Raw genomic sequence first — 14,605 nt, forward strand, 5'->3', positions numbered from 1 at the left:
TTCTTTCATGCATTTGGGTTTCTTGTACATTTCAAATGAAACTGGCACAGTGTCAGAGAAAAAAGTTTTTCTTATAGGCATACAGACACTAAAAAGAAAAATGGCGCGAAAAAAAATGGTAGTCGCATAATGGCGGATACAAATAGTCCTAAGTTTTTTTGCTCTGTAGAGCTATTTTCCTTATTTTCTTTGCAATTTTTTTGCTAAAATCACATGACAGATCTATGCTTGACATGTAGGTAGCATTTTCATAATGAAATAACAACATTACAAAATTTTTCATGAAAACGTAGATCATACACCACCAGTATAATTTGGGGTCTCATTTTTTAGCTGATTTTGCAGTTTATGTGTTTGACTGAAATTATTTTTCTTACATCAAACATGACCCCCACTTTTCTTTTGATTTTTAGTTAGTACTGACAATATTCTTCAAGAAAATGTAGGTTACAGAAATTTAAAATGGGTCCTGATGTGTGCTGCGGTCATTGGAATTAGGTCAATTTTATATAGAATAAAGAACAACAGCTATTTAGTGTGTTATAAGGGTCATGTTTGATGCAAGAAAAATAATTTCAGTCAAACACACAAAATGCAAAATCAGCTAAAAAATGAGACCCCAAATTATACTGGTGGTGTATGATCTACGTTTTCATGAAAAATTTTGTAATGTTGTTATTTCATTATGAAAATGCTACCTACATGTCAAGCATAGATCTGTCATGTGATTTTAGCAAAAAATTGCAAAGAAAATAAGGAAAATAGCTCTACAGAGCAAAAAACAAGAGCGCCGCCAAGCGGGGCAATATACGCCCGAAGGCTTACATCATAGGATGGGAGCAAAATTTTAAGAACTTGACTGTTGTAGCCCCAAAGGACTGGAACAACAAAAGGAAAACTTCAAAAAACAAATCTAAGTCCACAAAAAAATATTCAAAGTCTACAAAAAAATCCTTATCAGGTACAAGTATGTAAAAATACACCTTAAAATTAGAGGTACCATCCATGTTGTACCACAGAAAAGTGGTCTCGGTTTTTCCCTACGGCCAATAATAAAAAAAGTTTCAAAATAAGCTATTTATAGTAACATAAAAGGGAAGTAATTCAAACAAAAATTATTGTAAGTACAAAAATGAGATCTGCCAAATAAAAACAAGAGCACTGCAATGCAGAGCAATATACACAAAGCAAAGTCATATATGACCTTTGACCCTTAACTTAAGTGTGACCTTGACCTTGAAGCGAGTCATCCGGAGCATGCGCTCTGCACATTGTTACAATGTGGTGAAATTTCTGCCAAGTTTCTTTGAAATCCTTCCAGCAGTTCAAGAGTTACAGAGCGGACACGAAACAAACTGATATGACTTTTGACCCCCTAAGTGTGACCTTGACCTTGAAGCAAGTCATCCCGAACATGCGCTCTGCACGTTGTCTTGGTGTGGTGAACATTTGTGTCCAGTTTCTTTGAAATCCTTCAAGGGGTTCAAGAGTTACAGAGCGGACACGAAACAAACTGATATGACTTTTGACCCCTAAGTGTGACCTTGACCTTGAAGCAAGTCATCCGGAACATGCGCTCTGCACGTCGTCTTGGTGTGGTGAACATTTGTGTCCAGTTTCTTTGAAATCCTTCAAGGGGTTCAAGAGTTACAGAGCGGACACGAAACAAACTGATATGACCTTTGACTCCTAAGTGTGACCTTGACCTTGAAGCGAGACATCCAAAACATGCGCTCTGCACATCGTCTCAGTGTGGTGAACATTTGTGTAAAGTTTCCTTGAAATCCTTCAAGGGGTTCAAGAGTTACAGAGCGGCGCAAAATTGCTAACGGACAGACACAAAATTGCTAACGGACAGACGGACACCAGCGTCATAACATAATACGTCCCTTCGGGCGTATAAAAACTGAGGACTATTTGTATCCGCCATTATTTTCTTTTTAGTGTCTGTATGCCTTTATATTTAAAGCGTGTAGATGGATGTACGCAATAGTGCATGTCAATTTGTGGGAATATGGGCCGCCGTGAGAAAAATATTGAGAAATATAGAGACCTATACCACATTGTAGATTGAAGTGAGTTATCGTAATTTCCCATGTATCTCTTTCCAGACACGCGACTGGAAAAAGTTATGACGTCATAAATATGGCGGCTTAAGAGAAAATAACAAAACGTAGGCTGCTGAATAATTACAGGTGACAACGTCTTTGAAAACTATGTTATGATTGCAAAATTGATATATTTAGTGAAGGTAATGTTTATTCTAGCAGATAAAAAACACTTTTATGGAAAAGGATGGAATTCATTATGCTTAAAATGAAAAAAGAATATCCATAGATATCAAAAAATAACGAAAACGACTGAATAACGATATTAAGTGAGCAAATGTCTACTTAATGGCGCAGTATGTTCGATTTAAAATAGAAATAGTCTGATAATCTATCACTACAATAGTCGATTAGCATAATTATATGAATCTATATACCCTTGTTATCTGTATGAGTGTGTCAGATCAGCTTAATGCCCCGACACTGTGGTCAGAACACAAAATCAATAGAAGAAATATCTGTTTCAATTTTAAGAATGCTTTTTCTAATGCATTTACACCTTGTTGTAAACTATTTTGCAGTGCAGATTCTCCTATTAAAATTGATAAATCCAATCAATTTATACATACTTCCCAGTAAAACTAAGTTAAAGACATCTACGAAAGGAATCAGCAGAAGATTTCTCTAAGAATGTTTCTGTCCAGCATACTAGTGGTCTATGATGTCATCGTCGTTTAGCGCTACAGTATATTTACGTTTTACAGAAGAAAATTTATAATACTAAAAACTACACCTTGAGTCCTTTCAATTAACAGGATTTGGTCACTAATCACATCCCTTCATTTTGTATTTTCAAGCAAAGCAATATTATTTTCGATTCCTTAATTGCATATACAATTAGATTTGCTCGTTGCATAGATAATTTAACCTCTAATACATGTACCACTTCTAATTTATTAAATCATATAACTTCATGTCGAACTGATATTTACCTCATGTGAAAAAAATATTGCGACAAAGTATATGCAGACTCTGGAAAAAAAAAACATTCCCAGAAAAATTAAAATCCAGCAATTACAGGATGTGCTGTTCCGTCGTTTCATGTAATTCCTTTACTCTTTACACCTACTTACCAAATAATTCAATGAATTAGAAAGGAACTGCTTTAATTAAACACCTTTTCTTGTATTTAATTTCAGTTAAGCCTTTTTCTGCTTGGAACATTGCTAAAAATAATTTCCGTGTGAACCTGTGAGGTAGTTTGTCAAAGCATCTCCTTATTAAACGATTTCGGTAAGGGAATGCAGTTTTCTGAGAGATAATAAGTAATCCATGAGAACTATTTCTGCCTAGATTGTCGTATGATTTAGAAAACGTTAAACACAGTTATGTGTGGCTACTATATGAAAACTAATTCACGCATTCTTGATGAAGTTTTCAAATACAAACAATCATTTGTTGCTCGAATAGTTGACATTTTTTATGTCAGGGAGGTGTAGTTTTTAAATGAAACTAACAATTCAAAGACTACAATACTGCATCGCTTGGGATTGATATATCTCCATATCTTAAATTTATTTACACTTTCAAGTGAGTTTTTCTCTATTCAGATGGGGATGTTCCCCATACAATCTTCTGCAATATATCAGCTTAGATAGCTATCTATTACTAGATACGTAGTTTGTCACAATCAGTTGTAGGTCATGTTGTTTGTCGGTTATATGCGACGTTTAATAAATACACTTTCCTTAACTTTTATATAATCTTCATATATTTGCAAGAGCGACTTTCAAGAATTCAATGAACGTTATCAATATGTCCTTTTGCAGATATACTGCTATTATCAAGTGCAAAAATATTCTACTAAATTTCACGATTCAGACTTGTGTGGGGTATTTTTTTTTTTTAAAGTTTAATAGCAATTTAAAAACACTTCTATTACTAAGTGTATTAAAACAGTAGTTATTTATCAATTTCAGTGAAAATTTTCACAAATGATGAACTGTTTTATCATATGCGGTTCTGATCCTCTTATTTGGAGATATGTTGCATATTCGGTGTTCATTCTTTTGTCAGCTGGATGCTACACTTTCCTCTTTGATCGTGACCAACGAAAGAGGTGGACCACGCCATGACTCGTGGTTCTTAAAGGCCATTGGGACTGAGCTGCTTTGATATATTTCTACTTTCCTAATTTGTCGGTTCCTTAATAATGTTCTGCTGGTATTCTGCTTTCTGTAACGGCATGGGGAACATAGGCAAATGATTTGTTAAAAGCTTTAAGAAGATACCTTGAAAGTATAAAACGCAAATAATCAAGATAATAGAAGACTTGGTTTGATTAAGTTTGTTCCTGAGAGGTTTAGAAAGGTGAAAAAAATCTCATGCCCTTTAGCACCAGCTTAAGCTGAATTATAATATAATGATATTTAACGAACTTTATAATACTAAAGGACCAGAGGTTATTTACATATTTAATGTAGATATTTACTCGATCATTTTTGTGTTTCAATTAATAGCGTGCCCTCAGTTTCCCTTGCGTGAATAAGACACTCAGCAGTCGGTGGATTAAGTTTACGTATAATGTTCTATAACATTAGAATATGGTGTAGATATAGAGTGTGAGCATTATTGCCAAACTACTGTTTAAGCACACCAGCATTGTTTTGCAACTAACCTTTCCAAGGCTTTGCCGCACTACGTTCCTTTATTTTACGTTTTAAGCTTTCTGTCTATTGGCTTTACTTAGTTCATGTATTTATCATGTTTTTACCTATACATGCATTGCTGCAGAGTTTTACGGTTCAAAGATGCGTTGCATTAACATGTATCAGAGTTTATAACAAATCGGATCTGTTGAGAAATATTTTCAGTTTCAGAGAAAGAATGATGAAAGAAAGAAAATGAAATGATTATCCCCTGTCCCTGATGCCCCTCCTCCTGCAGTTAGCAAAACATAATTACGGAAAGCCCATAATAAACGTTTAAATGCAGGTTTGATAAATAATATTGTATATAGATACTTTTGTTACCGCTGAGCTGAAGACGAATTAAGTAAAACGCTTTCAGTGTTGATGTCAAGTTTGAATGCATATGATTAACCAGTAATTCTGAGTAAAAAAGTCGACTATTATGAATCTAACTTTAAGAAAATATCTGTTAAATTTCCATCGGCATAGTCGTCTTGATCGTACTTAAATCTTGTTTAAATAAAAGTGCAAACAATACATGTAATATGCACATGTTCTAATAATAACAGCATAGACAATTACTTGTGCCGACATTGATTTGTATTGCATTTTCGACAAAATCCTTTCCTTCTAGGTACTGATTAAAACCAGATATTAATAACGTATTTTCCCTTATTGTATGTTATATTTCTTGTAACGTTTGGAAATAATCTTATTTCAGATTCAACGTCATAAGATTAGTCGAAAATATTTTATTTCAAGAGGTAGAAGCGACATGTAAAAATGCATTGTAAATTAGGTGGGTGGGGTACAAAATAAACAATTAAAATAACTTAAATATACTTTCTACAGAGAAAGTGCAAATATAATATATTTGATATGTCCAATTGGCTTGTTTAATAACATCATATCCGATATTATAAGTAATTTTACTAATATTTTCAATCATTATTCAGCGGTATTAATTTCGTAAACGGTCGCCATATTGATGACGTCATTTCCGGATCCAGTCGCGGTCGCCAGAAGAGATACATACATATTACTTTTGTCTTGGACCAACGAATAATTTGGTATATGTGGCTATATTTCTCAACTACTTTCGAGCGGGATTACGAATGGCCGTGGACTACAAGTCACGATAGCTCAGTGGTCATCGTCAATAGACGGATGTACGCAAGTCACGATAGCTCAGTTGTCATCGTCAGTAGTTTTAAACCTGGAGGGCGTAAGATCGAAACCGTTCCATGTCTGTGCTTTTTTGTGTTTTGTTTGTTTGTTTATTTGTTTTTTCACAAGTTTCAAGAAACACTTTGTACATGTACATTTTATCCAATATTTCTTTCATTGTATTTTCACAAGACTTTAGTGTTTTCTTTTTATTTTTATCTCTTTTTTTAATTTTCATTTTTTTTTTGTATATATGTTTATGTTATTTTTTTTATTTAAAGTTCATTTCACTACATTACAAATTTCATAAATATAAATTACAACTAGCTAAATTCATTCAGTTTCGCACGCGGTGTCGATACTGCTGTCATCGGAGTCATATAAATCATATAAAAAATAAAATGAAAAATAAAAATGTTCTCGCTACTTGGCTCGAACCAGGAATTTCGCGCATACGAGGCATGCGCTGTAATCACTGAGCCACAGATACGAACGACATGTTTCACTTACAATACTAATAATGATATTTAGACACTTAACCAAAATTTCTTTCCGTAAAACAGGATAGCACCGAAGTTGGGCCGAATATTATCTAATATCTAATGCACCGAGCGTATAATGTATGCACATTTGACAGGTTAAAAAATAGCACAATACTTGTATATCTCCCTTTTTTTACAGCGAGTTAAAGTTAAAGATATGTAATAAAACAAAACGCACTAAATGATTTAGATTAATTTATTTCTATGTAAATGTCTGAAATGGTGTTATAATATAATATTGCTGCAAACCTCTGATAATAGAAGTTAGTATTTGAAAGATGGTCACCTAATTCATTTGGGGAAGTTGGCAGCTTCTTGCAGAGAACAGATTTATTCTTAAAGATGAATGCATTCGTCCTTCACCTGTAGTTTCTTATTATCATTAATTTATTCTGGTACATTATCCAGGTCAGGTAATCTTTACATTTTTGAAACTGTTGAAAAACGGCGTTTAACCCAAACCAATCTTTTTCGTGTCTGACCTTTGTATACAGAAGTTTTGGCAAATATTGAGTACAGTTTGAAGTTTACCTGTGAAGTCACCTGCTAAGCATTACACTATTTTATCGAGCTTCCAATTAGCACAGCAGACTTTTAAAAGCATAAACCTAACAGAAAGTAATTGCATATTTCTTAATTAATGGACTGTTCTTAAGCAGCTGCTTGTTATAAAGTCGTTGCAGAAAATACCACAAATTGTTTCTCAGTTATACTATTTTCTGTTTCGTCTTTTTGTCTTGTTCAGGTGCAAATGTTACTTTCTGTTAACAATATGCCTTCATGGATCTCGCTACGGCCATTTGATTAATACGTGACTCGGAATGCTTGTGAAACGTAGAGTTGCTCTTTATATGGGACGTACATAGTAACAATTTTGTAAAGAAATCGTAAAGTTCATGACGTGTTTCCAGCATATTTATATATAAACAAAAATTGTAATGATATTTATCTGATAAATAGTATAGCATTTTACATGCATATCCAAATTCCTAAAGAAACTAATTATTGGACAGCAATGTGATGAAACGTAATTGCATTGTTAATAATTGATGGCATATTCTAACCTTCAAAGATTTGAAGACACCTCAGCATCACTATCCATATATATTCTTTGTTCTTCCTCCAGTCGTGTCAATAGAAACTTCGGTGGTCAAAGTCGTTGACATTCTTCAGTCGCGTCAATTGTGGTACCTTTTAATATACAGTTTTAAATTGTATACAGAACTAAAAAGATCTCAAGTCCCAATAGGGAGAGCACAGATCTACGAGACGGCCGTATGCTCTCCAAAACATTTAATAAAATACATTGTAGGCATTTAACTAGAGCATTTTATTTTCAAGGGAAATAATTGTGGTCTGACTGTATTATTTTGAAAATCACAGTTGAGATTTTTTTTATGTGTGCACTGGTACAGTTTAGCGGGGAAGCGAAAGTTGCCATGGAATTTTATCTTCTTCTAAAAACAAGGTAAGTTGACAGTTTTTGTTGAAATATATATCTGATAACTGACACATAGGAGAATGTTTTGGTTTATATTCATCTTACAGATTTTTTTTGAAAATGAAGAGAAACAGGGGGAATTCTGTAAATTTCTTCTTATATGCAATGAGCTGAAAATGTATTGAAATGACTAGATCAGAAGTTTATGCCTTTCCAGTAAGTTTTTCCCTACCTTTGACGATAGTTATTAAAAAGTATAGATATCAACCTCTTTGCTGATATTAGTACCTAAAATTTCAGCCTGTGAATAGCTGTGGAAATTTGGGACTTCCTTTTTTTGAAGATATAAATAGATCTAAGCTATATTTAGACTAAAGTTTTTTTCAGTATAACGCATGTAGAGAACCCTTAAAATACAGTCAAATATTCTTGATATTGCAATGAAATATAATGCATTTTTCAAGTGCTTGCTGTTTCTTATGTTGTGCATACTTGATATAGGTCATTGTCAATGTCAACTATCATTATACTGACATTTGAAGTTGTTGTTTTTTTCTAAATTACCTCCCTTATATATGCACTTTCTTCATTCATTTTATGATAATTACTTCCTTTATGTTTAGCAAAATTCTCAGATTGCATTTAATTAACTCCCTTTATTTAACATGAAAAATTCTCTTGTGTAATGATTATTTGTATATTTTACTTACAGTGTCTGATACATGTAGTTGCAGTCTGTCTTTGGAAGCTGTAGAAATAACAAGAAAGAGGCTGACATAGTGGTATAGTTTGTTATATATGAAGTTTATTGATGGCATTCATGTCATGATGGTATCATTAAAGTACAACATACATTGATTTTCTGACAGTCATGTGTTATTATATTTTGAACTGAGACTGTTTTATAATCAGGTTCATGATACTTTTTTTTTGATATACATTGTATACAATAGTTGCATTTTTTTCAATATTAATTGCAGCTTTATAAATTAGAACACCTCAGGTTAATGTTTGATATAGTTTATTAATGATTATAATTTTAATCATACAATGAGTTATGAGATATTTTATTGTACCCCCCGACAATAAAATTGTAAGGGGGGTATACTGGTTTCAGGTTGTCTGTCCGTCCGTCCGTCTGTCTGTCCGTCTGTCCGTAGACACAATCTTGTGCGCACTATCTCTCCTCATCCCCTTGACACAATTTAATGAAACTTCACACAAGTGATCAGTAACAACAGTAGTTGTGCATGGGGCATGTAAGGTTCTTTCAAAAAAAAATTGCAGAGTTACGGGACTTGTTTTTGTTACTATACTATATACATAGACACATCTTGTGCGCACTATCTCTCCTTATCCCCTTGACACAATTAAATGAAACTTCACATAAGTGATCAGTAACAACAGTAGTTGTGCATGGGGCATGTTAGGTTCTTTCAGAAAAAAAAATTTGCAGAGTTACGGGACTTTGTTTTTTGTTACTATACTATATACATAGACACAATCTTGTGCGCACCATCTCTCCTCATCCCCTTGACACAAGTTAATGAAACTTCACACAAGTGATCAGTAACAACAGTAGTTGTGCATGGGGCATGTTAGGTTCTTTCAACAACAAAAATTGCAGAGTTATGGGACTTTGTTTCTTGTTAACATACTATGTACATACAGTCTGCATATGCAATCTTGTGCGCGCCTAATCTTTCGAACCCTTGCACACAATTTAATGAAACTTCATACAAGTGATCAGTACCAACCCTAGTTGTGCATGGTGCATGTTACGTTCTTTTAGATAAATATTCTGCATAGTTATGGGACTTTGTTTTTTATTTCTATACTGTATACATATAGTCTATATACATACAGTCCACATAATTATGCAATCTTGTGTGCGTTAAATTGCAATGTACTGTGTCAGTGCATGCGGGGGGTACATTCATCACCTTCAGTGATAGCTCTAGTTAATTTTAATATATTTAGATTAATAAATGTAAAAAGTCTGTATTAAATGCATAGGTCATCTTTTGTACAAAAATAAAGGAAAAACAATGTTGTATAATTTTCATTTTCAGTTTTTGTAGGGAAAAGTTTGAGTATGTACATGTACAGTTGTTTGACCTGTCTTACCCTGTGGCAGTCCAAGAAGATGTTACCATTATGAAAAATGCAGGAGGTTATTATGCTTTTGTATGTTAAACAAAGGTCTCAAAGCATTATATGCTGTATGGCTACATTCTTGCTCTGAAATAACTGTACAAGACAGCTATAAACTGACATTCCTGACAAGATGTGAACCTTCTGGACTTTATGTCAGCCTGGCATAAACATTTCTTTCCTGTAGCTTGTGTATCCCTCAATTTACTATCTCCATTTAAAATAATGATAATAGATATGGTTTTAGTAATAAATGTGTGATAGCTTTGTAATGTCAACATTTCAAAAATAGAATGAACATGTACTTTAATAATAAATATTGAAATACAAATTTCAGTATATTGTATCAGTCAGCAAAAACATGAAGTACATTTGTATCTTTGTATTAAGATAATTAAAACAATTATATTCAAATGCTTTGACACTGATTTTATGTTGATCTCCTAGAATGTGTGTGAATTAATGTTTTACAATATTTCAGAACTTGAAGACAATGGTTAGTGCAGAAGGGACATAAAAGTTATGACAAAAGTAACAGATATAAATAAGGTAAACTACTGTGATAAAAAGACATGGCCAGTGCTGCACACACAAAGGCAATATTTGATTTAATTTTTTGTCACTTATGAGTTCTGTAAAGCTGATTTTGCAATATATATAAAATGATTAGGATTATTTTTTTTTACTGTGATCTTTTTTTCACATGATTTTGTCAAGACTGATAATTTGTTCATTGGAATAAGATAGTTAAAGGCGGCATTGTGTCACATAAAAATATGTCTGCATAGTTGCCTAACATTAAATGTCAAATTGTAAACAAGGAAATTCTAAATTTGGAAAATCCTTTGTTGTTTTTCTTCATTTAGCTCATTTGAAGGAGATGAAGTTTGAAGCAATTTTCACAGTACAACCTCTCCAGAGTAGCTCACTCAGAAGCAAAAACCTCTCTATAACACCATGAGAATTTCCCTAAGCTGAAATATAACTATCAAATTTACTTCTCCAGAACAACAACCTCAAAATAACTAAAATATTTGTATATCCCACAGGGTATTGCTCTACAGAGGTTGCATTGTACTTATAATATCTATGATTTCAAATGCTTTAAGAAAAACAACACTTTCAACAAGGGGAAAAGTGAACATATATTACTCATTAGGTGAAGTTTTGGCAGTTCTCAAGTTCATTGTTTTTGCATGCTATATAAAAACACTTTAGGTAGTTTATCATTATTACATCATATACTCATCAGAGGTTGTAGGTTGTTGTTGGAGCTTTTAGGTGAGATCATAGGTGAACATCATCAGATTTATCTGTTTTATTTTTTCACCATTTTATTGAATATGTACATTGAATGTTATAAAATATGCAATCTTTTCAGACAGTCCTATTAAATAACTTGTCATTTAGTGGATCTAAGTATATGTAAAATTTAAATAAAGCAGCAAGCCAAGTAGCAACACAATCTTGCTGCTTAAAACAGGTAATTCCTTAGACAAGTTGAAATTAGACAAAATGTCAATTTGTAGAGTTACCTGACTTGCTGCTTGATAATATATTTCTAAAATTAGAATATCTGCAAATGTCTAAAATGATGTTATAATTGTTTTAAAAACTATCATGTTTTATTCTCTTTATGTAATAAAGTTTTACATTTGTATTTCTAGAAGTGCTACAAGTGTGTTGTCATGTGAAATGGAATTTACCCCAACTGTGCTGCAAGATGTATATTCAAGTGCAAGACAGCCATGCACCAGCTGTAAACTGAGATGGACCCATATAATAAATATGTTGACTTTCTATTATTTATCATCTGTACAGAATGTGTTCATGACAAGACTGTATACATATATTGTTAAATCATTTTTTATTTCCATTATTGCATGCATGTAAGAAGCAAGCATTTAACAATTGCATTCCTACAAGTGTTAAAATGTGATCAATCTAATTTAAAGAAACACATTTAATTGGACTTTTTAAGTTTCATAGTATTTGTGGTTGAGACTGACCCAGTCTTTCAGCAACTTATACTGTCTGTGTGTCATTTCTTGTATGTTATAGTTTTCTTAATAATACATTAAATGTCAAAGTTATGGTAAGATGAACTCATTCATCACTTGTAGATTAATGTTAAAGCAGTTCAACATTTTACCATTTTATTAGTTAACTAATATTCTATTTAACCAGAGTTGTCACATATTTTCATATAAATATTTGTATAATACAGTCTAATCTAATCTACATTTGATGTTCCACAATTTTTTAGTTATATTTTATGTTGATATTTTATGTTGTTTTCATGTCTCAACATATAATTACTAACATCAAATAAACTTAAGTATTTTACAATTTGGTTGGTATAAATGGTTGTTTTGTTTATATATATTTTTTTTCCATCCAGGAGAATAAAGAAATATACATTTCAAAATATCTCATCATTCCAGATAAGTACACTACATAATCAAGATAAAAGAAATAAGAATAAAATATGTTGGTGGAATTTTATTTTCAAAAATTTGATATACAGTCTTTGTAGTATTTACTTCTTTAGATATGTTGGACTGAAATGGGAATAACAACATACTTTAATTTTTTGTAGTCATAAGTTAATATGGGAATTATTAACTTAACTTAAAAAGATTTTATCTCACTGTTATGCCATCTGAGCTTTAATATTTTTCAACATTGTCATTGGCAACAAGGCTCAAAATTATTTGTTGTGTATACCTTGCATTCATGTGTGATAAATGCTTTTATGGTATTCTTTAATATAATTTATGCTTTTCATCTTACCATGGATTAAAAAAATATAAATTTATTTGTCTGAAAGTTAAGGTAAAAATACTGACTGATTAAATTGCAATATAAGAAAGCTTATTTGAGATAAAGGGAGGTAATTCCATAAAAAATATGTAGAATAAAGATGATAAATGTAATGAAGGGAGGTAATAAAATATTGTGAAGTTATTAGTCTTCATTTCTTTGATGAGCTAATTAATTGTTTTACATTTTGGTTTATTAACTACAAGTATGACCTAACATGTGTACCTGTCCTGAAGGAAAATAAAAAAGGTTGTTTGATGTCCTTGTACTGTTAAGTTGTTCCTGTATTTGTTTACATTCCATGTCTGAATGAAATGAAGAAACAGACTTTAATGAGGGTATCCCGGGAAAATACCTTAGTTTATTTTTATATCAGCAAATTTGATGAGATAGTCATTCAGGAGTTGTCTATCCTATTTCCAAAAATGCTATGGGGACTAAATTTTTTGGAGTAAATATCTCTCTTAAAAAATAACACACAGCATTTTAATATTGTATATATATTACCTGATGCACTTAGCAATATATATTTGGAGTCAAAATGTTAAAAATTCCGGTTTTAATTTTTTAGTTACAATGTCTATACATTGTGTCTGACATCATTCGTCTTCCACCTCTGGTTCATGCAGAAAGGTTGGCAGTTACTTGCGAAAAACGGGTTTGTACCGATACAGAATCCAGGAATTCCGGTTAGGTTAACTATAAATTTCAGTTACATAAACTTTTTGTAGTCCTAATTTCATATCTAGACAATCTGGTATATATGGAAGCCGTGGAGGGCCAATTTTGAGTTTTGACTTACGGGTGTTTTTTACTTTTGAGTTATGACTTTCGACTTTTGACCTATGACTTTTGACTTAAGACTTTTGGCTTAGACTAAGCATTATACACGTGTTCTAGAAGCTGAAGGCAACTACGTTTATTTCAGGTATGTAATCCATATTTTAAACTTTTTCTTCAAACACATACGCTGTGAATTAAAATGATTTCCAATATTCTTGCTCAAATACTCAATATCGCGCATATTTAAGTGGTTTGTGACGGAGGAGAGGATGTTGGAAGGAATTTGTGTCAATGTAACTTGACTTGAATGACAATGTTGACCAAAAATCCTAAAACATGTATAAAGTGTGTACATATATTTCAGGTTTTCCACGATCATTATCCCAAGCTAAAGCCTTACATTCCAGTGGGTTGGCTTTAGATATTCGCCATAAACTCCATTCTCCTCCGCCCCTGGTTAAATATAGCCAATATTTTTTATCATTTTACCATGTACAGGTGACGATCATAAAACGCATTTTGTAACATTTTAGCGTGTTTTTAAAAAAAAATGTATTTTACCATCAATGCTCTCAATATTTGAAACAAGATTTGAAACAATGCACAGACACTAGGGCAACAATAGCTAGTAAAACTTTTAAATGAACCCCTACCAATGCCATCTGAATGAATCACTGGTATCAATCGTCTGGTCTGTTACCATTCTGTCAAATGACACCGGTCCCGACAACTGTCATTTGTATTCCGACAAGAAATCAATAAATAATATAAATTAATCAATCTAAATTCTATGGAACACTTCCTTGCGAATTGATCCCAGCTTTGAACTGCGCATATGGTTGCCGGATACTAAAATTGATACCGTTTCGACTACATGTGTACATTATACCGGATTATCGCTTCAGCACGTGTTACACGAGGTTTGTTTACATAAAAAAGTGATGATCTGGTTTAACA

The 14,605-nt window shown here is 32.5% G+C and overlaps 1 long non-coding RNA gene across 1 annotated transcript; it reads left to right on the forward strand.

The window, feature by feature from the left end:
* Positions 1-7,840: 7,840 nt before the first annotated feature.
* On the forward strand, positions 7,841-11,960 carry LOC128555046 (uncharacterized). The gene is made up of 5 exons (XR_008369762.1): positions 7,841-7,915; positions 8,601-8,670; positions 9,961-10,061; positions 10,524-10,591; positions 11,710-11,960. It is a non-coding gene; the product is annotated as an uncharacterized LOC128555046 (long non-coding RNA).
* The last annotated feature ends 2,645 nt before the right edge of the window (positions 11,961-14,605 follow it).

This window comes from Mercenaria mercenaria, unplaced genomic scaffold, assembly GCF_021730395.1.
Source record: "Mercenaria mercenaria strain notata unplaced genomic scaffold, MADL_Memer_1 contig_974, whole genome shotgun sequence".
Taxonomy (NCBI): Eukaryota; Metazoa; Mollusca; class Bivalvia; order Venerida; family Veneridae; genus Mercenaria; species Mercenaria mercenaria.